The sequence below is a fragment of the Rhinolophus sinicus genome, chromosome 17, assembly GCF_057876585.1.
Source record: "Rhinolophus sinicus isolate RSI-liver-muscle chromosome 17, RSI-T2T, whole genome shotgun sequence".
NCBI lineage: Eukaryota > Metazoa > Chordata > Mammalia > Chiroptera > Rhinolophidae > Rhinolophus > Rhinolophus sinicus.
Window position 1 is genome coordinate 80530901 of NC_142517.1, and position 25687 is coordinate 80556587.

General features: G+C 38.1%; 1 protein-coding gene across 2 annotated transcripts in view; it reads right to left on the reverse strand.

The window, feature by feature from the left end:
• The window catches only part of COL8A1 (collagen type VIII alpha 1 chain), a 155059-nt gene that overhangs the window by 37920 nt on the left and 91452 nt on the right, over positions 1-25687 (reverse strand). For both annotated transcript variants that reach the window (XM_019756541.3, XM_019756542.3), the window contains exon 2: positions 22284-22401. The gene's annotated coding sequence lies outside the window, so the exon portion shown is untranslated. The remainder of the gene's footprint in view (positions 1-22283; positions 22402-25687) is intronic.

Here is a 25687-nt window from a genome sequence, read left to right on the forward strand (position 1 = left end):
AATTATTATGGTGAATATTAATTTTAGTAGCACCACATTTTCCTTCAAGATTTATTATCTTCTTTCTCAAGGAAAACACTAGGGGAAAATGAGGTACCATTGAAAGATTATACAATGAACCAGGAATACAAATTTAGTTTTCATGTCCCACTTAATTCTAGTGATATTTGGCTTCCCAGCTTTGAATGCATAGATTGGTTGAGGTGTTTGAGTTTCAATTCATCCTTCCCAAGTGTGCTGCAGTGATTGGGGACCATGAGCTGAGAGGTGGCCTGCAAGGTAAAGCGAGCCTGTGGTCTGGACAGTCTGAGCCACCTGGATTTGGATCCTGTGTAACCTTAGGAACCTCCATTTCTTAGTCTGAAAAATGGGAATAATAATCTTTGTTGGGATCATATGTGATAACAAATGTCTGATATCTACCTGGCAACTAGCAGACACTCAATAAAGGTTAGCTATTATGGTAAGCATTATATCGCTTTCAATTCTTATTGTTACTATAGTTCCAGGATCCAATAGAATATTTATACACCTTTACCTACCAATTTTGGTGCCCTAGGCCCATCCACACACAAAACCACCCTTCAAGGAAATAATCTGTCCTGGCTTTGTTGAGCTGGAATCTGATATACAAATACTTGCATTGAATGATGTTTGTAATGCTTTCCTGACATAAAAATATAATTTTGATGCTTTTGAGTAGGCATCAGAAGAGAAGTCTGCTGTGTTGGAGAAGAGAAAGGTATTGAGGATACCCAATAGAAAAAAAAAAAGAAGAGATGTTAATAAATTTAGGAAAAACTATAACAGGTCAATGAGGCTATATGGAGAAATATACAAAAGAAACAGGAGGAAACTATGAAATGTTAACATTCTTAGACTGAAAGCCAAGAACACGGATGTGAGCAAAAAGAATTAAAGGACCAACTAACAATTTCTCTGGCTACCTTGTCAGCAAGAACCCTTACCTTATGTTAATGATGTTATAATGAGAAAACCGTGTGCTAATGAAGTAAGCAGTAACTAGATATAGTATAACGAGGGCTCCATGCTTCACTTTGAAGAATGTCCTGGGGAGGAGTTTGGGAAGGGTTTGTCCAGAAAGGGTTAAGATCACGAAGGAAGGAGTTTGGGCTCCAAAAAGGATTTTAAACTGGTGTGTACGCTTTGGAACATTTTGCATATTGAAGCCCTGCTGTAATTCCCTCTGCCTTCACTGTGGAGAATGTAAATCGAAAAAATAAATGTTTGTGAATTCCGGTTGCATTACGTGTCCCACTAGATATAGATACCCTTTGCTGAATAGATGGGATGGTGGCCTGGGAATTGTGGATTTTATTCCCTAGGTGTTTGCTGGTGTGAGTTTGAATTAGCAGGCTGGAACTAAGATGGATGTCCTTGCTTCCTGTATTCTCAGAAGGGTGTATTCTCCTGCTCGGAGGAGAGAGTCAGCTGATTCTGTGGTAGCCAAGACCATGTCTCTGTGAGCCATATTTTCATGACATAACTTCTTACATTGCCTACACTTGGTGGCTAATGCAGCAAGTATATATTCTGCTATTTCTGGTTGTATCCCGATACCTGTTATTATTAATAATACTGTTCTCTTAGTAACCATAAAGAGAAAATACAGTCAATTACTTTATTAATCCCTGTAAAAATACAACCACTTTATGTGCTGAAAAATACAATATTTGGGCTTAAATTATGGGATGGTTTGGCATGACGACTAACATTCATGGAGGACTTAATATTTGCCAGGGAGCGTTGAAAGCACTTCATATTAATTAATTCTTTTAACTACCTTGTATGGATTAACTTATTCAATTTTCGGAAAAATTTCTGCGAAATTGAAGCTATTATCATAATCATTCTTATTACCCATGAGGAAATTCAGGCACAGAGGGTTTAAAAAAACCTGTTTAAAGTCTCACAGCCAGTAAGGAGCAGGGCTGGAATTTGAACTCAGGGAGATTCAGGGAGAGTGTCAGCACTCAGCTATTAGACCTTCTCACCTCACTGAATAGCGACTTTGAGTATCGAATAGGCTCTGGCACATATGTACACTTTCCATATTCATGCCCACCCACAACGATTGAATTTGGAATTTTTTTTTTTTTACAAATGTTGTTTTGATCTTTATATTCATTGAGCTGCCAGATTAAAACTCAGGGTTATTGGAGACTACAGCAAAACCATTTACTTAAAAATTTCTGAATACTTCTTGTATGTATAAAGAACTCTAACAGGAATTGGAAATAAAGAAAAATAAGACACAATCCCTAATCTTTTGTCAATCTCAAGGATAAGAGAAAAGTTGTCATACACAAAGCTCTTCTTTAAAAAAGTCCAGTTAGGTGTTGAGAGAATTTGGGGCTGTTATGGTTTCCTTGGCCTTTGGTGGGTGATGGTCATAGGGCCTGAGAAAGGGGAGGCTATTCTCAACCTATGGGAAATGGAAAGTTCCAGGTCAGCCAAGAGACAACCAAAGTTCCATGTCGAACCACCAACTAGAACAAGCAGTAAATGCATGGGTACTCGGGGAAGCAGGACTGAGTGGAGGGTGGCCAGTACCGAGCTGGCCGGTCCCTGGGTGCTAGAAGTAGTAGATCATGTTGCTGAGTACACAGACCCCAGTGCGACATAGCCTGGGGTCACATCCCAGCTCGGAAACTTATTACCGTGTTTCCTCGAAAAGAAGACCGGGTCTTATATTAATTTCTGCTCCAAAAGACGTATTAGGGCTTATGTTCAGGGGATGTCATCCTGAAAAATCATGCTAGGGCTTATTTTCCAGTTAGGTCTTATTTTTGGGGAAGCACGGTACCTAGGTTATCTTCGTAAAGTTTGAAATTTTTCAAACATCTTTTTATGCCTTGATTTCCTCCTCTATAAAATGAGGATAACAATAATAACTACCTCATGCGGTTTTTATGCAGATAAAAGTAAATATGGGTAAAATACTTAGAACGAGGTCTAGCACAGAGTAAGTGCTATGTAAATATTAGCCGCTATTTTGTTATCATCACTGATAGAAGTGGGAGCAGGTCCAGGGGATTAAACAGGCAGGAGAAGCACAACCTACCTCAGCTGGAACAATTGTTAAGCCCAAGGAACCCATCCCTCCCTCCCTCCCACCTTGCAAAATAGATTTCTCTGCCTCCTGGTTGTTTCATCTTCTGAAGAGATTTATGACGAAGAAGTATGTGCTCTTATCCCCTCCTTATAATTCAAGTTATTTCCATGTTAGATAATAATTCATTGTGAATGATGTCTCCTTTCGAAAGTTTAACAGATTCTCTTTCTTCATTGGCTTTGGACCATGGAAACTGGAGCAGGAAATCAGATGACTGCACTTGCAATTCAAAGAGCGAACTGCATAACTTTCCCTGATACTGAGGTACGGATGCCTTGCCTTATGTGAAACTGTGGCTCCAAAGCCTCTAGTTCTAAATCTTCTGCTGAGGTATTGTTCACTGGTACTTGGAGGCTGTGGATGAAACGTGTCCAGTTAATAAGGTTCATTCTCACTTAGCTATTATGACAAAGGGGACATTAATTCCAAGTACCACTCAGATGGGGCCAAGAAGGGCATCGATTCTGACCTTCCTATGGCTGTGCCTCCTCCATCTGCCATGGGTGAGAGGCCAAGGCATAGTACCAGCCGGAACCCCGACTCTTCTAGACCACACTCTGGATATGCAAGTTCCTGAAATTCTCTATCTACCTGATCTTGAGCTCTTTCCAGGCTTTTTCTCAGGGTTCGGCCTTCTGAGATGAACTATTCCCTGGGGTGTGCATCTCTGGGTCCAACGTGGGGCCAGGGAGCAGCTGTTTGTTAGAGGTTGTAGATAGAATTGGCTGTGCAGAAGGGGTGTTCACGTTTATGGTTGTAAATCCTGTTGTGGGGTCTTGCTGAGCTGGAAGTGGGAACAAATGCACCTGAGGTAGGCTTATCTTTCTAAAACTGCATTTTGCTGCAGTGTTTCAAGGAGTCCGAGAATTCTAAAGCCTTCCAGGTTGTTATAAATGCCTATTTGCCAAGCCAGAGGGAGAACATAAGTGATTTTAATAACTTGTTAGCTTGATTCAGAACTTTTAATATTTAAATCTATGGAATGTGGGCCTCCATTTGTACTTTTGCCCAAAGCGTCACAAATGTTAGGGGTGGGTCTGATTAACATAGAAACACATAAAAAAACCTCATGCTAAAATGTCCACAATTTTCTTTGCTGACACAGACATGCCCAAAAAAACAGAGCAGAGAGTTCAAAAGCAAGAGCCAAGGAGAGCTGACAACATACCAAGGATGCCTATCCATTACCATTTTTATTCTTTCTGTATCTTGCAAATGAGTTTTCTCCAAAGGGAAATATCATCATAATTAACAAATCAAAACCAATAATGGGACAGTTTCATGGGAAGAAAAAGCAGAAGAAAGCACAAGGAAAATCCCCAGAAGTCAGTTGTACCAAACATGATATATATCTGCTCCCTGTCAGCCAAAGCTTGGTGTCTGAAAATTATTGCTGGAATATCTAGAATTCTTAATAAAAATTCCAAGAAACATGGGGACTTCTGGGCAGCATATGTGAAGTTAAGAAGAAAGAAATATTTCATCTTCTGTGAAAGTCACAAGTACAAAGAATAAGATGTTAATAAGGTAGCAGCTAGGTGTGGCTGCTTTCTTCTTTCATGTCTCTTAGATTTTCTCTAAATGTCTGAAGCCACAGCTTATAGCAGAGAGGGGAGTACCCTTCCTTCTCACCTTAGAGTTCCTGGGGAAAGTTGCATGTTCCTGCTGGGCGTGGTGTTGCTCCTGGCCTGCACACAGCTGCCAGCAACTACTGACCTGGTTGTTGCAGCTTCAGCACAGGCTACCAATTTATTTCTGTTATCACGTGCGAGGAGGTGAGAACTAGCAGTATAGCTAGTATAGAAGAAACTTAGTTTTAGAAATCAGATTCTTTCCATTTGGATTTCAGTCCCGAGGATCAACTGGGGACTCGTTTGAGAGTTCATCTCAGCCTCTCCATTTACAATCATTGTGGCCTCTGGCCCATCTCAGACTTTCAATGAGCCTCAGTTTCTTTAGGCGTACCCTGAGAATGACAACAATCTACCTCAGAGAGTTATTGTGAAATTTGCCAGGACAGTGCCTGGTGTACAATAGATACTTCTAGAATGTTTCTGGTGCCTCTTCCAAATAACGTAATATTTTAAAATTGATATACGTTTATGTCAGACACATACTGTGTCTTTAAATTAGTCTTTAAATACATCTAATTTATTAAATATACTTCAATTCTTAGTTAAATAAGTTTCTACCTGTACCCTTCCCCAAGTTTATTCAATCATTGTCTCCACATACATGTCGGAGGTATAGTTCTGGAGAGTGAGTGTAGGAGGAGGGCCAAAATGAAACAAGAGGATGTTGTTTGATTATTTTCTGCCTGTCTTCCAAGGAACTCCTGAGTTAAAATATGCATCTGGCTCCCATTTCCTGCAGAATTTTGCTTATTTGAAATGTTGAAGAAATCAATTGATCGGACTTCAAACAGACTAGGTTTTGCTGGCCGTGTAAAAGCCCAAACCCCCGTCTGTGTCACTCCCAAGTCTGGACTTCAGCAGCAGCCAGCTCCTTTCATACCTAACGAAAGGACTTCTTTCTGGCTGCTTCCCCTCTGTGCTGAGCCAAGTGTCAGGCTGGGAATTGAGGCAATAAATCTCTGTGATTCTTCATATTTGGAATTTCTCCTGTTGCTTCTGATAAGCAAATGACAGAGTCTCTCATCTCTATGCATGAATCTCAGAGAAATTTGTAATCCAAATCATGTTTTGCTTACAAAATGGAAAACAAAATGTGCTAAACCTGGCTTTGAGTTAATCCAGATGGTTTTGAGGACTTGGGTAGTGAACGTAGACATTATCTTTGTTCTTGACTGGATTGCACTGGAAATTTTTAGAATGAAAACAGATTCCTCTCCATCTTAAAATATTCTGATCAAATCTTTCTCTGTGTGTGTGTGTGTGTGCGTGTGTGTGGTGGTAGTGGTGATGGTGGTGGTGGTGGTAACAAAATTCTTCCTTGGTGAAGTTCTTTGCAAAGGATCTCTCTTGCCTTCCTGTAGTAAGAACAGACCTCATTATTGGTTGCCCTCCTTCCTTCACCCATTTCCCACATTTTCTTTGGTATTTCCAAGTTCCGTACTAATCCTCAGTGACTGAAATGAATGTGATGGGGTATCAGCAATTCCTCAAAAACGGAAAGCGTTTTCTCATGCTCTATCCACATTCTCTGAGAGGCCAACCCAGGTCTGGCTAACTCACGGTATGATCATAGCAAAAAGATATTCTCAAAATAAAACAAGGAGAACTTTTTAAAAAGTTTCTGGTTGATTTGGAGTATGTTCTATCCAACAACATCACCGACAACATTGACTGTCTGGCATTTTAGTGGAAGTGGTAAAAATTACTTGGAACCAAAAGCTTCATTCAGTAGCAGTTCCTCGGCTCTAGCTCTAGTTTGCCGGAGAACCACAACCATAAATGAAGAGAAGGCGATAGATCATCCGTGGTCAGAATTCTGCAGGGGTTTGGTTATGACACCATCTATGATGTCAACTAGCAAGTGGCCCCTTTCAAGGGGACCATGGTTTTGAGCCATAGTGTATCCCATTTAAAATGAGGGTTTTTTTTTATCTCTCCTAAGTCTAAGTCAGCTCCTAATTTTGATTTTGTTGGCACAAGGTAAAGTGATCAATGATTCTGACACATTTGCCATTTTGGGTGAATTGTTCTATACATTTCTCACTATTGAAAGAATTGGCTTGAATTCCGTTGATGTAACTAGCTCTTTTCATGTCATGTAGACACAGCTTTCTGAATTAGTAAAGCAGAGTCATTGTGTGGCTAATGAAAACATTGGTTAATCTAAAAATCACGTACATTTGATCTTGGAATGTGTTTCTTATGTTTGAACATGGGTGGGTCTGGTGTCCTAAGAGTTCATTTCAAACAAACTATTGAAGTCATAGAGCGAAAGATATACCCAGACTTTCCCTGTTAGCCTTTATTTTCTTCTCCCTTTTCCTTATGTCCATGTTATGACTTGGGACAGGGTAGATTAGGAAATCATTGTGAGGACATTTTTGGGTTAGAAGTCTTTCTTTCACTTTTTACACTTACCATAGAAAATTTTGGAAGCCCTGAGAGAACTAAGAAATTATGTTATAAGCACAACTCCTTTACTGTACATTTACTGTGCATTTGTTACACTTAATAAATATGTCCTTGGTGTCTACTGTGAGTCAGGCATCGGAGATACAGTGACAAAGAAGACCTGCAAGATTCATGTTCATGGAACTTAGATTATAGCGGACGGAGCCAGTTAATAAACCAAACCAGGTAAGTTTAGATAGAGGCAAGGGCTATAGAGAAAAGGAACAGGATCTTGTGTAGGGATGGGAGTGAGATTGATGCTGCTTTGGATAGGCAGTTGGGGAGAGGCCTTTCTGACGAGGTGACACCTGAATGTAACAGAGAAGCCAGCGGTGTGACATGCTGGACAGTGTGCAGGCAGAGCGTCCAGCAAGTGTCAAGCCTAATAATAGTCCTTGACTGTGAGGATTAAATGAGTTAAAATGTGTAGAGTGCTTACAAAAGTGCCTGGCATCCATAAACGCTAACTGCGCTTCATTCGTTAACTAATCACTGGGTACCTACCAGGTTCCAGTCTCCTGAGTTGCATGGAGGGGCCTGACTTCAGGGAACTCATTCCAGACCCCAGTGCAGTGATTCTCAATGTGTGGTGTACAGGCTATTTGCGCATTACTTATTGGCCTTCCTTGTTTCCAGTCTCCTCCCCCATGGAGTCTGACTAGATAGACTTGGAGAGGAGAGCAGAAATCCGTATTTTCTACAAGCTTGCTCCAGTTGATTCTTAGGCTTATTGAAAATTGAGAACAACGGTCTAACCTGCGGTCCTCGTCAAAACAGTGCATGTTACAGCATCAAATGCAGTTGATCCTTGAACAACATGGGGGATTAGGGATGCTGACCCCTGCTCAGTTGCAAATATCTGCATAACTTTTGACTCCCCCCCCAAAACTTAAGTTGTCGCTGAGTATTTGTGAGGGATAGGTTCCAGGACCCCCCATGGATACCAAAATCCATAAATGCTCACGTCCCTTATATAAAATGGCATAGAACAAAGCATAGAGTCGGTCCTCCACATCCAGGGATTCCCAACTGCAGGGAGAAAATACTGTTTTTGATCCACGGTTGGTTGAATCCAGGGATGCAAAACCCGGGAACATGGAGGGTTAACTGTATATTTATTGAAAAAAAATCTGTATGTAAGTGGACCCGCATAGTTCAAACCCGTGTTGTTCAACGGTCAACTGTATAAGCAATTTCCCCACTGCAAGGAGGACTTCATAAAATGCAAGAGTAGCTCTGCTCGGTTTATGGAGCCATAAATATCATGGAATTACATTTCATAATTAACATCTAATCCTTAGGCCTAATTTTTTTGTTGATCTTGAGCTGGCTGGGGATGGTGTGTGTTTTGGATTAACCTGCTTTTGGCTATGGTATGGACATATTTATGTGTCATTTGAAACCTGCCGAAGGGGGAAAAAGGCTTTTACCTTTTAGGAAGTCTGTGCCAACCAACGTTTGCCAAAGGCTCTTGTATTCTGGAAGAAATTCTACTTGTGAGTAGGTTGGCCTAACTGAAGTTCCTCCCTTGGGCTCCTCCCCATAACTATTTTAAAAATGCAATGTCACCATAAAGGGAGATGACAAGAATTAATTTTATTATCTCTCCTTGGCTTTTTCCTAGAAGGTATCTTACTAATTTTCTCACATTAGAATGACTTACCTACATGTCCAAAAGATGCAAGAATCTCAAAGAACATTGGACACAAGAACAGATTCATGCAGATCTACTCAAGGCTGAGTGATAACAGCCTGTAAAATCCAGACTAGATTCCAGGACAGCCTACACTGTAGAGGGTGATGCTGCTGTGTTCCCATCAAATATTATCCTAAAAGGATGTTTACCACGCAATTCCTTTCTCATTTCTTGTTTTCCTCTCTTTACTAGTTTCCATCCATAGCTACTCAGTAGCTATGGTCAGATAGAAAGATGGCAATTGAAAAAAGGCTGCCCCTGTGTGGGGAGCGGGCTGTGAGCTGACAAGGGCCTTGCAGCTGCAAGGCCATTCCCATGGGAAGCCTCGCCTCAGCAATCTTCCCAGAAAGTACAAGATAACACGAATGCAGTCACAGACATACAAACTGGCCAATACACAAAACAAAATGTTCTAATAATACCTGCTTGTTCTGCTAATACTTGTTTGTATAAATAACTATTCTAAGATTGTATAAAAACTGTGTGTGAAATAAAGACTGCGCCACTGCTCCATCATCCGTGGACGGTGGATCTCCGGATCCCAGCTTTCCTGTCTCTTGTGCCTTTTTTCTATCTCCTCACCCTTCCCCCTCTGGCCAAGCCCTCCTGCCTGTGTGGGGCCGTGGCACCCCTGAGCATGAGGTCAGAATTGGTAAGGGTTAAGGAAGTAATGTAAGTTGGAGACAAATTGGAATCTTACGCATGGATCTTAGAATCTTAGACAGAATTGAGTGGACGGTCAAAAGAAATCAACTTTTGGGGCTCTCAGCCTGCCAATTCATTTTTTTTTCTTGTTGTTTAACTCTTCAGGTTACTAATGCCCCCTCAAAAAGAGTGTGAAGAATGAGTGAGAAATATAGACCACATAAAAACTGATGAACCCGGGGCCGGCCCGGTGGCTCAGGCAGTTAGAGCTCCATGCTCCTAGCTCCGAAGGCTGCTGGTTCGATTTCCACATGGGCCAGAGGACTCTCAACCACAAGGTTGCCAGTTCAATTCCTCGAGTCCCGCAAGGGATGGTGGGCTGTGCCCCCTGCAACAAGGATTGAACACGGCACCTTGAGCTGAGCTGCCGCTGAGCTCCCGGATGGCTCAGTTGGTTGGAATGCGTCCTCTCAACCACAAGGTTGCCGGTTCGACTCCTGAAAGGGATGGTGGGCTGCGCCCCCTGCAACTAGTAACAGCAACTGGACCTGGAGCTGAGCTGCGCCCTCCACAACTAAGACTGAAAGGACAACAACTTGACTTGAAAAAAGTCCTGGAAGTACACACTGTTCCCCAATAAAGTCCTGTTCCCCTCCCCCAATAAGAAATCTTTAAAAACAAACAAACAAAAACTGATGAACCCAAGATAAGGATCTGATAATGCTCCATCAGCGTTGATGAACGATATAAACACGTAGGGCAACGAGAACTCCACTCTGACACCAGAGAAAAAGAATGTATTACACAAGAGCTGCTCCCCCAAGGAGAAAATTTTTTCTTCTAATTTTTATTAGGTTTCACCTGACAACATGGCTTTTTGTATAAACACAAATAGAAAGAAAAGAATCCTTTCTTTTCTTAGATTTAGCAATTTATTCAAGCTTTTCTTTTTATTCATTCATTCAGCAAAGATTTGCTGAGTGCTAAGTATGTGCCAGCACAGTTCTAACTGTTTGGGACACAGATCTAAAGAAGACAGAAAGTTTCCTGTCTCTATAGAGTTTATATGACATTAGAATTTTATTTCTTTTTCATCTATAGAAATGATCCCAGCTAATGATCATATCCATCAGACAAGCTACAACGTAGAAAAAGAGCCACTTTCTGTAAAAATGGGGACCTGACCAAGGAATTACATTTCCTTGGAATTTGGTGTCCTTTCAGTTTTCTCTGCATAGGAGTCAAATAATTTCTGTGTGCACTTTAAAACTACTGTTTACTTAGTTTTGGCTCTACCCTGGATTTACTGGTGATTTTGGCTAAGTCTGTGTACCCCCAGCGTGTTTCCTTGCTCTTATCGATCATGCATGGGCGATGTGATGGCACTGACCCAAAATCTCTGAGGGCAATCTCAGTACAACATAGCTGCTTGGAAGTTCAAGGCTCTGGTTCCCATAAAAAAGCCACTGTCTCACAAAACCAGCACATTTCTTCCCCATTTCCATTGTTACATTTCTTTCTTAAGAGTATAAATAAATCTCATGCCGATATTTCACATTCCTCTGAACTGAGCCATGGAGTTTTACCTCGTACTTCTTGAAAGACTAGGGAGCTACGCTTCCATTATTCATATTTATAGGCATGTCCCAAACAGAAGGCACGACTTTATACTTCTCTAGTCCTGGGTCTCTGAAACTATTTTTCAAAAGGACATTTAGAAACATCACTCCAGATCGGGCTGATTGTCTGGTTCAGGACTCTGTCTCAGTGGGGTTCCATGTGGTGGCAGCATAACACTGTTGTTATATATGACTCATCCTTATAAAGGTGGTGACGTATCCTAAAGATTCTTGAATTAGAAATTCTTTTCACACTTAAAAATGAATTCTGAAATCAAATTAATTAGTACAATTAGAGAGTTATATAAATTTTGAAAAACTAATTCTACCCCAGGCTTCCCTATTTTGGAAAATGAGTTTATTATTTATCCAGTTGCTTGGGCTCAAAGTCTAAGAGACGTTCTTCTAAAAAACATTTTTGCGTCAAAATTCTGAGAGTTTATGTAATCCTTCTTAAAGTTAATATTAACCAGGGTAAATACAAGATGACATTTTAAATTTAAGTTTTGAGGAAAGCTATGGTTAAATGAAACTAATCCTATTTCCCTAAACAATAGTTTCTCAAAATTATTGCAGTTTTTAAAGTCTGACCTTACTTGGACAGCAACAATTTCCCTTCCTTCCTTCCTTCCTTCCTTCCTTCCTTCCTTCCTTCCTGCCTTCCTGCCTTCCTGCCTTCCTGCCTTCCTGCCTTCCTTCCTTCCTGCCTTTCTCTCTCTCTCTCTCTCTCTCTCTCTCTCTCTCTCTCTCTCTCTCTCTCCAAACAGATAACATGAGCTCTACCTTCTAAACAAATTTTTAAGGGTATAGTACAATATTGTTAATAATAAGCACAGGTTTTACAGCGGACTTCTAGAACTTACCCATCTTGCATAACTGACACTTATAACCATTGAACAGCAACTCCTCACTTTCCCCCATCCCCTGGCAACCACCCTTCTATTTCTGCTTCTAGGAGTTTGTCTGTTTTACATACTTAGGAGATATTCTCGGTATCTCTTTTTCTCACAGATCCAACCCATCAGCAAGTTTTAGGTTCTCTCCGTAAAAATGCACCCCAAGTCACTGCTACTAAGACAACATCGTGTTTTGCTTAGACCACTGTAATGGCCCCTTAGCAGGAGTCCCTGCCTCCACTCTTGCCCCAGGCTAATCTAACTAATCAGAGAAACCAGAGGAATGATTTCAAGGTACAGACCAGGCCTTGTCCCTCTCCTGTTCAAACGCGTCCATGCCTCCTTACCCCAGTTTTGTGTAAATCCTGAGCCCCTGTCACAGCCGCAAGGTCTGCGTGATCTGGCCTGCCCTCTTCCCACCCACTCTCTCCCCAGTCCCTGTGCTCTAGCTGGGGGTCTCCTTGCTGCTCTGCACTAAGCCTAGCGGGCTTCCCGCCCTGGGACTTCCAACTTGCAGCTGGGCCCCTCTGCCTGAACTGCCTTTCAGATCTGTGTACCACCTGGCCTCCTTCAGACTTCTGATCCAATGGCACCTCTTCAGAAAGGCCGGGCTGATCATCCAGTGTAAAGGAGTGCCCTCACCCCCCACCCCCCATCATTCTCTAGCCGTGCTCCTTACTTGGTTTTTCTTCACGACCAGACATTGTATTGCATGTTTATTTGTTTTCTCCTTTATGGCCGTATCTCTGACTAGATAGAATGTAAGTTCTGAAGGTGGAATATTCTTTTTGGCTTCATTCACTGCTAAGTCCCCTGAACCTAAAACAGTGCCAGGCACATAGTAGATTCTCAACACATTGAGTAAATTAATAGAGAGTTTCTGCTCTCCTTAAGGTCAACTTAATCTTCTACCATATTTGTACAAGGAACTTCTTTCGAAGTGAAGTATCAGAGGACAGTCATCCTATGTCAAGATTTTATTGTTAAAACGAACTATAACTGTGGGGTAATATAGGCCTAATACTTAGGACATGTGGACCTCAACCAGTTACTCACTTTTATTTTCAAGCTATTTAAAATTTATGTGCTTTAATTTCCTTCATTTCTCAAACAAGGTTGATACTAAAATATACCTAGCCTCATTCTGGGTTTGCTGTGATGATTCAATATGTGGAAATACTTGGAATAACATAAAGACATCTCTTAAAGTGAGGTGCTAATATTTTACTCTACTATATTTAATGATTATCGATTTTTCCTTTAGCTCCATTTATATGTTTATTTCCCTTCATTATCATGAATCTTTATACCAGCAGATCTTAGCCTGTTATACAAACCCAAGTGCAAAGAAACCACTAGTACTTTGGTGTAGATAAAGAGCTAAAAGGATTAGCAGGGACCAGATTTTTAAATACAAAGAAATCTTGGATAAAAGAAGTCTGGAGTGAAGGGGGTTGGGCCTCAATTCACCAGCGAAGATGTGACTTCTGCAGGAGACCTTTGTTGAGGACCCTTGGGTGGCAGGCCAGGCAGGGGTTCCCAAACCATGTAACCTATGTTTCTATTTTTTCTGCCTTATAGATGGAGAAAGTAGATTAAACTACCAGAGAGGTTAAACTACTTGTCTAAGGTTGCATAGCAAGTTGGAAGTTGATACCAAGTTGGTATTCTTTTTGTTGCATTACGGTGTCATTGTGTAGGTCGAAACATGTCTTTAAGTTATTGCGCATGGGCTGATTTTATTTGGAAGAATTAGAAACAATGAATTGCTTCGGTTTGAATTTTATAAAAATTTTCAGACTCATATCTTGGAACTGAGGACCATTTATAGGCACCAATTGTATCAGTAAGTATTTTAAATTGCTGATATAAGAAAGGCTAGCTAGAGTAATATCTCTCCAGGAGCTGTCTGGGTTCCATCCCAACTCTCCCAGTTTACTGGCTGGGCAACCTCAAGCAAGTTTCTTAATTTCTTTGTACATCTGTAATTATATTTCATGTCTGTAAAATGAGGATAATTATTGTTTCTCTCTCATTGGGGTGTTAAGAATAACTGAACATATATATATATATAGAGAGAGAGAGAGAGAGAGAGAGAGTATTAAAACAGTGCCTAGCATATAAGTGACACATATGTGTTTACTTTTACAGTACGTAGATACAAATGTAGATAAGATCAGAGGACATTAGAGCTTATCTCAGGAGTTTTCATCTTGAACACAGTTTTGTAAAAAAAAAAGTTTCCAAATGAAAGCATCGTTTCTTTCTGTAATCTTTAGATGCAGTAACTCAAAGCTGTCACTAGATGGCAATTGCGATCCATTGTGACATCAGCGGCAGCCGGTTTTTATCAGATAGGTCAAACCCCGGAATTTGTTTTTTGTGTCCTGGAGCATTGTGAACTCAGGCAATCCTTTCCCCACAAGGTGGGCCTTTAACAAAACTGTTACTGTCAGCGGGTCAGCAAAGCTTGCCTTCTGTGGTCACTCTTGGGATTCACCCACAAGCGCTCAGTCCTTCTCAAGGCAGCCCCCAAAAGCCTGGGTTTACCTGCCTACATCCGATTGTCAATCTGTATATCAGGAGTGCTGACACCACGTGACAAAAGGACAGTGTCACAATCCTATGTTAAGAAGATTAATCAGTGGTTCTCAAAGTGTGGTGTCGGGTCCCTCATCCCCCAACAGCCTCAGCACCACCTGGGAACTTGCTAAAAATAGAAATTCTTGGGCCCCATCTCAGATCTGCTGCCCAGGAATCAGTGTTTTAACAGTCCCACCCTGCTGACTCTGATTCCTGCTCACGTTTGAGAACCACTGAAAGGAACCAATATTTAGCATCATATAAATGTTGGCGCTGGGTAGGTCCTCAGACAATATTTTGCCCAACCCACTCATTTTGCTGGGAAGGAAACTGAGTCGAGAAAAGTTAAATTAGTCACTGACAACACAGGGTTAGGCTTGTGGCAGAGCCAGGCCCCAGGCTACTAAGTTGTATCCCCCAGTTTTCATCACTTTACTCTGTACCCTTTTCCCCCTCAAAACTGAAGCTACTGGGTACACACATTCTACCCTGATACCTAGTCATGAAGGAAAAAAACCTGCTTATTTATTTATACAGGAGTCGGTTTATCCATTTGAATGACATTGCCATAGGGATACAAAAATGTGTGTGTGCTGCATCGTGTGTGATGCATTTCAGTCGTGTGTGTGTGTGTGTGTGTGTGTGTGTGTGTGTGTGTGTGTGTGAAGTGAGGGGAAAGCAAGTAAAAAAGTCATGTTCCCCATTGCTATGAGAGGCATATGCGTAAGGTCACCCGGGAATTGGGCGAATGTAACTAATCAGGCATAGGCACCAGGGAAGACAGGTAAGAGGAGGACGCTTCAGAGCTGAACTTTGGATGATGGGTAATTCACCAAGAGAGGAAATAGGGAAAGGACATTTGGAAAGAGGGACCAGCATGTGCATGGCCTGCAGCCATGAAACAGTGTGGGTAATCGCAAGACTTTGGTTTGATTGAGGGGAAGGGTGTACGCGGAGGACTTATCACGTTATACATAATAATAATAATAATAATAATAATAATATAGCTACTACTAATCATATCTGACTCATTGAATGTTAACTATTTGCCAAACACTGGACTAAGCATTTTATATCTATTAGTTGATTTGATCTTGTTTAAACTGCTCTTATTCCTATTTCATAGATGACAATAGAAACATATATACTGTTCTATTTTCCTTAAAATCAAGTGTTACTAATTCCATTTCTTAGACACTGAACTTAGAAAAAGACCCTTAATAGTTACTTGTTCCAGGACAATCTCTGTAATGGGTAGTAAGTATGCATTTTGGGGGAATGAGGAATACATTTTTAATACATGTAGTTTTATTATAAGCATAGTTTTCATAATGCATAAAATCAGTCGGATTTTGACATCCTTTATTTTTTAACTCAAGGAATGAATGTCCCATTAGTCTTTGATCTATCAGCAGCTGTGGAAGTAGCCAATTTCTTATGATAGCAGATGATTGTGTTTGAAAAGTGGCAAAGAATGCTCCTTTCAATGATTTGACTCACTGAAGAAAGGAAGCTGAGTAATGAGTGAGTGATCTGGTCTGAAATCATTGGCTTTGTTACATGTTTGGTTTTTACTTTGTACACATTCACTGTGAATGTGCTTTTCATGTGCTACATGAAGAGTCATCTGTATTAGCATATTACTTTCTTGCACAGGCGTATTCACAACCAAGGTCAAAAGTCATGTTATAAAGTTCTGGTAGGATCTGAAATACCTATCCCTTCCTAGCTAAGCTTCCAGAAATTCCTGGATTCTTTGGGATATTTTTCAGTGATTTCACTGTTTCCTGAGAAAATAACTTTCCTGTTCTTTAGTTTTCTCATCGGCAAAATATTGGTATTGGATGAGATAATCAGCTGTAACGGTTTGTGGATTTATGATTTCATGATTAAATGGCAGGCACAAAGAACTTTTCTGAGCTTTCCTTGTAGTAAAATTTTAGTGTCGTTTTCATAAAAGAAGTTATCAGACCAACTATTTCTCTGTGAATTTTTAAATGGGATACCTAAAACAGCTCTATATTTCAATTTTTCAGATCACTAAAATGCTGTCCAGCTGAAATATGTGATTATATGATATATTCCCACATCTCAACTGGGCTAAGACTAAGGCTAGTTTTAAACAGATGTCATTAGATATGATTGATGGCCAAGTTTGTTTTAAGATAGAAGAATTGCACTTTATCTAATGCTCTGCTTTTCTTATTGCTGCAATTACAACTTTGAGTTTTAAGAGCTCATATTACAACCTTGACCTTTACACTCATGTTCACAGCTAAGGATAAACTCCTTTCTCAAGAAAATCTAGAAAACCCAATCCAACTTTCACCTTCCTTGTCTAGAGAAGTTAATAGTCCACAGGTTGCTTTATCTTGAATCAAAGGAAGGGCAATAATGCCTGCAAAGAAGAACCTATACAATGTATTATTATTTAAAAATTTTGTGATTGAGAACAAAATTTGCATTTTACTTCCCCCAGATAACTGTTGCCTTTCTCATTTGTACTCAATTTTGGAGTGGATTACAATAATTTTTCTATTCACTTACTATAAAAGCATTACATGTTTATTCTGGAATTATTACAGAAAAGTGTAAATAAGGAGAAATCTAAAATTATGCCACCCAGAGTTGGCTATTGTTAATATTTTTCTTTTTGTTTTTTTTTTTTGGTTCTAGGTAAATATGAATATTAGGTAATTAGTGACAAGTTATATTATATTTCTAAGTCTTCTTTTAAAAATTAAGTTAGCTTATATACACAAATTTAACCTCTACCTTCAAAAATAACATTATTGTTATTATATAAAAAGTTACACTACTCTGTCACTTTCACTATTTTGTGATTTTTTCAGTGCCATTTTGATTTAGGTCCCTTTTTGTTTGCTTGTTTTTATCCCTCCTTTTTGCAAAAAAGATTTAAGGTAATTTCAACCCATTTTCCTCCAAGTGGGTATAATACATAGAGGAAGGCAAACCTCTGGAATTCATTATATATATATATATACACACACACACACACACACATATTTTTTAATGAGACCTTTGCTTTATAAACAATTGGTAAGATTTAACACACTGAGGAATGATGTTATAAAGAATTCTATTGTAACATAAAGAAACCCTTTAGAAAGTGAGGAGTAACTCCTTTATATAGTCTTGTTTGTAAGTATGTATTTTTCAAAACTATGTTCATAAGCCTACTGACTTGTGTAATCCTGTAATGCAGAGCTCTGGTCTCATAGCCCCGTATTCCCTCAGTGTCTAGAACTGTTCCTGATCCATTGTGTTTGCTAGGTGACCACAGGGGAGTTGAAATGAATAAAATAAAGCACTTTCAAATATTTGAACACTGTTGTAGGTTGCATTGTGATTTCAAATATCACTGATATAAGAGGCATCTTACATCATGGTTAAGCTTCGACTCTGCTCCCTGTTCCTAATTTTCAAGTCCTTAAATGAGATAACTTGGTCTGCCTCTTAGCACAGTGCTTGAGTCCAAATAGTAAGTGCTAAAGAGATGTTAGCTTTTAATGATTTGGCCTATTTATTTTCCTCCTAAAAAAGAACCCATTTTTCCAGGGGATTTTCAGTTAGATTTTCCAAAACAAGAAAAAGCTACTTCTTTAGGAATTACATATAAAATATCTTCAAAAATTGGTAAGGGCAATAAAATATACTGTATTTCATAATAAATTTATGTTTAATTATTATTTTACATTGCCTATATCACCTAATAGTCCAATGTCTCATTCATTCATAATATTTAATGGGAACATATCCATAGTACTTTTACTCTAAGCCTTTTAAGCATTCAGCAACTATAAAATGGACTTTAATGAATGAGCAATTTGAGGCATCAGCTAATGAATTCTGACTTTTCTCCCTGCATGTGGAAGATGTGTGAGGATGACAGACTCATTGCTGCTAATGTGCATTGCTCTATGACTGAGTCTTTGGAACTCTGTCTCAACCACATCAAGACAGGTGCATAAACAAGTCCAGTGCTATGAAATCTGTTCTGTGGGCTCTGCACAATGCAATCCTCTCGTCCAGTGCTGTCCAATAGAAACAATGTGAGTCATATAAATGACTTCATATTTTCAAGTAGCCACATGTAAAAAGTTAAAAAAAACCATATGAAATTAATTTTAATAATACATTTTAACTCAAGATGTCTGAAGTGTTATCATTTTAATGTGCAATGAATAAAAAGTATTAATGAGATATTTTGAATTCTTTTTTGTTCAAAGTCCTAGAAATCCCACATGGATTTTATATTCACAGTACTTTTCAGTTGCAACTAACCACATTTCAAGGGCTCCATCACCACATGTGACTCATGGCTACCATATTGGACCACACAATTCTAGTCATTCCCTGTTTGAAGACACCAGAGGGCAGCAGTGTGGTGTAGAGGAAAAAAGACAAAAAGCAAACAGGAATCATAATATATGTCTGCTCCTGGCTCTGACATTTGATGCTGATGTGACTGTGAACAAGTGATTCAGTTTCTCTGGGTCTCAAATTCCTACTCTCTATAATGGAGCTTGTTAATAACTGCCATACTCCCCATAGGAGGCTGTGGGGAAGACTAAGATATTGTATGTGAAAGTGCTCTGTTAGATCATCAAGCACCATACACATGTTAGGCATTATTGCCCCTTTTATTGTAGATTTACTCTCATGACTTGCCCAAGGTCACATTCCAAGTTGGTAGGAGAATCAAGGATAGAATCTGGGGCTTCTGACTTCCAGCCATCTGCTTCAACTAAAGGCTGTTCATACAAAGCTGGCTTTAAAAACAAAACAAAACAAAACAAAACAAAAACCCCAAACCTCAAACCCTTTATATTTAAAACAAAACAAAACAAAACAAAAATGAGGAAGGAAGACAGTGGCAATAAGTAAATTCAATGTTGAATAGTTAGGGTCTTCTTAGCCATTGTCATAATGTTCTGCATACAGGATATTTATATACCGATATGTCAGAATTACAACCATCGAGGATTGGACTTTATTGCTGTCATATAACATAAAACCCCACAGTCTTCAAAGTCTCAAACAAATTCTAAATTGAACTGTGGTTTCCCCACTCTTATTTATCTCCAAAATATGGTACAACCACAAGAAAGCCCTTCTATAGTGGGTTAGATTAATAAAACAGATATGGATCAATTCAGCAGGTTTTCCATGGATTATTTTGGGTTACAGATGTAGCTCATTAATTCCCATGTGTGAGACACGACTTCTCTAGTGTGAATCCAGGAGACACATTAATCTCTGAAGAGAACGTGGGAATAATTCAGTTCAATCCGTACTTATTTGTGCTTACTGTATATACGGCACATTAGATATTTTAATGAAAAAAAAAGAGTTTATTTCTACATTAATTGTCACTGAAAGATATAAGTTATTTAACTTGAGGAAAATACAGACTATGCCTACCAAAATGTTTAGGTTCTATGATTCAGGAATCTGTATTTTCAAAAGGTAAAAAGATGATTAGAAATTCCAGATTATTCAAAAATAATTTAAAAATTCACATCCTTTACTTTTGGAGGGCACACAGTGGATGAGTTATTATGAGTTATTTCCATTTTCCCTAACTGTACCCCTATCATGGTTTTCATCTTTACATTTATGGGTCATTTTTTACATTTGTTTCAAATTAATTTCTTCACATAACTTAAAAATCACATAAAATATTTAGAGTTTTTTACTATGTGAAATTAAGCAGAAGCCAAGTTGATTTTCACCAAAAAGCCATATATTAAAAAAGTTCTTTATTCTTTTTTTCAGTCAAAATTCTTTCTTAAAAATGACTTTCAGCTGGTTATTTTTATTAGAAAACTATCATATATAAGCTTTGGACATGCCTGAATTGATGACCATGTTGAACAAATGTAATTTTTATTTTCATTTGCTGTTGGCCATTAAATGAAATAGTGTATTGGGTAACCTTTTCATTTTATTGCTTTTGCACCCTAGTTTAAAAATAAAGATTAATTTTTAAAAAGTCCAATAAATGTAGTTTTTATATTTTTACTGTGACTTTACAAGCAATTTTTCTCCTCTGCCTTATAATAACCACTTTTTTTTTGCATTTATACGATTTAGTTTAACATTATTACTGTAATTTTTCACTGGGTGAGCCCATCAATGTCCTTGGCAGCAATATTTTGTTGCAAAAAATCCAGAAGCTGAGCCTGCTGTTGGTTGAAACAATTATAAAGTTTCTCTGGTTGAGTTTAGAGCCTTATCCTGACATTATAGCTAACCAGCGTCATGACTCCTTCATCAGCTTCTCCAAAATATGTGATGAACTTGCGTCCTGAAACCTATTGCTTAAATAAGCAGATGTATTTCATTCAATGGTTTTGCATTATAAATATTTCACTTGATTGACATCTGGCCTTGATGGAATTCAGCCAAAATAATTAGTGGTACCTGTAGTAGAATTAGTGGTATCTTAGAAACTTATTAACATATTTGAATTTCTCCAGGAATTGAGAATGGATTCATTCTAGACCGGATGTGGTCATGTGCCATTAACTGTAGGGCTAGATGCTTTTCTTTTTTGTTCTAGTGCACTTCCAGCAAGAACACACACAACAATCTGAGAAATCTTAACTATTCATTCTTTAAATTACTAAATAAAATTAAGTAGACTATGAAAAGCCGTTGTACTAGTAAATATTAGGAAATATTGAGTTGTGTGTCCAAAAGTCACACTTAAAACCAGGCAATAATAACAAGCATACTTGGCTGTGGGTACTATGAGATAGTGTTTACTCGTCAGAAATGGATGGTATTTTTTTCCATTAGAGTTCAAAGTTAATGATAGACTTCATATTTTAATTGCTTCTACTAAGAAGTCAACTAAGGAATAAAAAAGATTCTGGTATACTATTATTATTTTTCACTGTGGCCATATTCAATATCATATGTTAATAAAACCATATTTGTTATATCATGCTCTATTTCATACTTCCTAGATTGTTTTTAGGAAAATTTAGTATATGTCACTTCAGTCATCTGAAAGGAATCGTTCTTTGTCATTAAAACTCATAACTTAAAACTATAAAATATCAGCCAGAAAATAATTGGCTCAATTAAGAGAAATTTGATAATGGTAGAAAAGCACATATAGATATGCTTGGGAGATGATAAGATTATTTTAATTTTCCCATTTGCACTGGAATTATTTATTTTACAAATCTCCAGATCTTTCATTACTTAAAACCCTCTGCTGAATCATGAAAATAAGCTTAAGTTTGCAATTTTCCTCTGCAAAATCTTGTTAGCATCTGGTGAACACTTGGATAACCTAGTCAGGTCCTATGGAAATGATTATTTTAAGACTCTATTCAACATGCCTAGACTTAAAAAACCAGCTAGAATCACATTCTGCACATGTATTTTACTGTCGGGGATTTTGAAACCTGGCATTAGTAGCGATGGTCTAAAGGCTTCTGTAGCGGTGCAAATGGGAATAGGAGATAAATAGGTCATGCAAGCAGGCTGGATACCCGAGTGTCTGCCAACGGCCCCTGTGCTCCCAACAGTGACTTCCTGTGGACCACCGGTGGCCACTGCGCCACTCTCCAGGGTTTCTTCACTTACATTTAGACTTGGCTGCCGTTGGAGTCAGGACCAGTGTCCTTGCTTGTACCTTCCTGTGGCACGCCGGGGGCTGGTTTCCGTCTCTTCACCAGGTACTGCTCCACTTCCAGAACAGCGTCTGAAGTAAGGGGAAAAAAGGATAGTTTTACTCGGTTGGAAAGACAAGAAGCTGCATTATTATCAAAATGCATTGTTTTGGGATCGCAAGAGAAATTACATAATAGGAATATATAAATACACACTTCGGTAAAAAATGTTATTATTTGCCAAAATTTAAATGCACATTTCTGAGATATTAGAAGAGATCTTTGTATGCTGATCAGGAGAGACAATTTTGGGGGGTTCTGTATATGCAAATATACACTTATTTATTTTTACACATATTCTCTATATCGTTTTTGTCCAAATAAACAATATATTGTATGTCTTTATTGCTTTTCATGGTTATATTACATGCTAAGGTCTCATTAATTTAATTCCCATTAATACAGATTTCAGGTAATTTAGAAAGGATTTGGGCATTTGCTATAGAGGAAGTAAATTTATGAGGAAGTTATATTTCAGGGAGAAAAGTTAGGTTTATTTTTAAAAAGTAAACTCTTCCAGCAATACATTTTCTATACAATTTGTATACCACAGTATTTGAGCTAGAAATTATTCTCAGTTACTTATCACATCAGGCCTTACAGCCTTTTAAAACACTTCCAGGTTTTTGTTTGAATTTTTGGTGCAATTTAGTTGAAGATACTGTATGAATCATCTATAACTTAGACTTTTTACAAATCATATGGGAGTTCTTCCCACTTAAACTGAATTACAGAAATTTACCTCTCTGCTACTCTCTATTTTGTTTCGAAATATTCCATAAAGACTTGTTTAGGAAATATTACCTACATTTGAATGTAGAAATATTACCTTCAACTAAATTGCACCAAAAACTCAAACAAAAAACATTTAAATAGGAACATCTTCAGACATTTAGATAAACAAAAATATCTGAAAGCTAGGATCGCTTGATTAGGAAATAACTGCAGAATTGAGTATCCAACTTAGAATTTCTGCAATGTGACATAAATGATATATTCTAGAGCAGTACTATACAATAACACTTCCTGTGACGATCAAAATGTTCTATATTTGCACTGCTCAATATGGTAGCCAATAGCCACATGTGGCTATTGAGTACTAGAAATGTGGCTAGTACAAACGTGGCATTGCATTTCTAGTTTTGTTTCATTTTAACGAATTTGAATTTAAATACCCACTTGTGGCTAGTGGCTACTAAGAGTTTATCTGTATTCAGCAATCAACATAAAATAAAGAAAAACGTGAATGTCTTCTAGTTGCTGAATGTATAGAAAACATGCATGTCCCCAAAACACAAGGCCCAGGCTCTGGTACGTGGCCATCCATAGGGAGTCCTCACAACAGGTGCACAGGCCTGAAGGGTGGACACAGCAGCTTTCTGAACTTTGGCTCAACTTGTACATAGTCAAACATAAATACAGTTTGGGTTAGCCATAGGTGATTTGAAGACCTTTTGTCTCTGGAAAGCCATGGGGATCTCAAATTATCTCTAGTAATAAAGTTCAGTGATGGTGAATGGAGTCAAGGGTTTGACTTTTCCAGTTCATTTCTCATGTGGTATGACTGGCGCGTAATAGAGACAGAGATGAAGGAGCTATTCCATGAACATAACTGCCTTCATGTAAAGAAAACTGCAGTTTCAGACTGGATAACAGGAAGAGGTTCATGAATACGTTGGCGCCTTTCCCCAAATCATTCTTTAAGAAATATTGATTGAGGGCTACTGTGTGCAACACTAAGGCACGGTGCTTAGTGTTGGAGATAAAAATGTTGAAGAAAAAAATAAATACAGCTTCTGCCCTCATGGTGACAAATTGCATTAGACAATAAGATTTTTCCAATGTCTCCTTCTTCCAAAATGTATTTTTTTCCTTGGATATGGTGAAAATAGAACAGAAAAGATACGCAGGATAAATAGAAATGCTGAGGCTCATGATGAGGTGTGTGTCACACACTTTGTTCAGTTTTACTTCTCTCTGCACAGTTTTCATAGTTCCACACTCAGATAGTTGAATAAACCAGTTTTTGAAATGCAATATTGGAAGCAGAGAAAATAACTGAAAAAAACCTCAACTGCCATTTTTAGAACATGAGATGAGCATCATTGTTTAGCATTTGAGTGTTTACCACATATGTTTATAGGGGTTCTTTCCTTTCTACAAGCCAGAAGAATGTTCTTTAAAATAATTACTAACTAAAAGACTTTCTTTTTGCTGTTATGTGATGATACATTTTCTACTTTGCCATTCAAAACACTGTAAGAAAGAGTGCTGCAATCACCATTTATTAAATAAATAAAATTATTCAATTTTCCAGCACCACCGCAAGACCTGAAAAGAACTACCATGTTTCCCCAAAAATAAGACCTAGTAGGACAATCAGCTCTAATGCGTCTTTTGGAGCAAAAATTAATATAAGATCAGGTATTATATTATATTATATTATATTATATTATATTATATTATATAGACCTGATATTATGTTATGTTATGTTATGTTATGTTATGTTATGTTATATTATATTATATTATACCCGGTATTATATTATATTATATTATATTATATTATATTATATTATATTATATTATATTATATTATATTATATTAGACCTGGTCTTATATTATAGTAAAATAAGACCTGGTTTTGTATTTTTCTCCAAAAGACGCATTAGAGCTGATTGTCCGGCCAGGGCTTATTTTCAGGGAAACACAGTATCTGCTACACAGGCGATACGTAGCTTATTGTATTTCGGTTCATCTTGAAAGAATGAATCAGAAATGTGGCAGAGTATTGAGCAAGAACTATTTAGTCAGATTTCTTTTTTTCCTTCACAGAACAAATGTATAATTAAATGTATGGTTTAATCAGCATTTTTTAAAAATTATTTTTTTTCCTTTTTCTTTCTTTTTCTTTTAATTTATTTTTTTTAAGTGTGTTTTGCCAGGACCCATCAACTTCAAGTCAAGTAGTCGTTTCAATCTAGTTGCAGGGGGCAGCTCACAGTGGCCCACGTGGGGATCGAACTGTCAACCTTGTTGTTAAGAGCACTGCGCTGTAACCAATTGATTTAACCATTCACCCACTAGATGAATTTTCAAATGTGTCATTGATGGAAATTTAAGGATGAAAAAGATTAAGAATTAAATGAAATGAATGAAATCACAATACATAGTACTTAAAGTATCTAAAGACCATAGAGCCTTGTCTCCAAATATATAAATTGATAATATCCTTGATTTTCTAGATAGACACTTTGAAAATAATTTTTGGAAACTAACTGCAAAGCAATGGAAGAAACCACAGAGGAAAAAAAAAG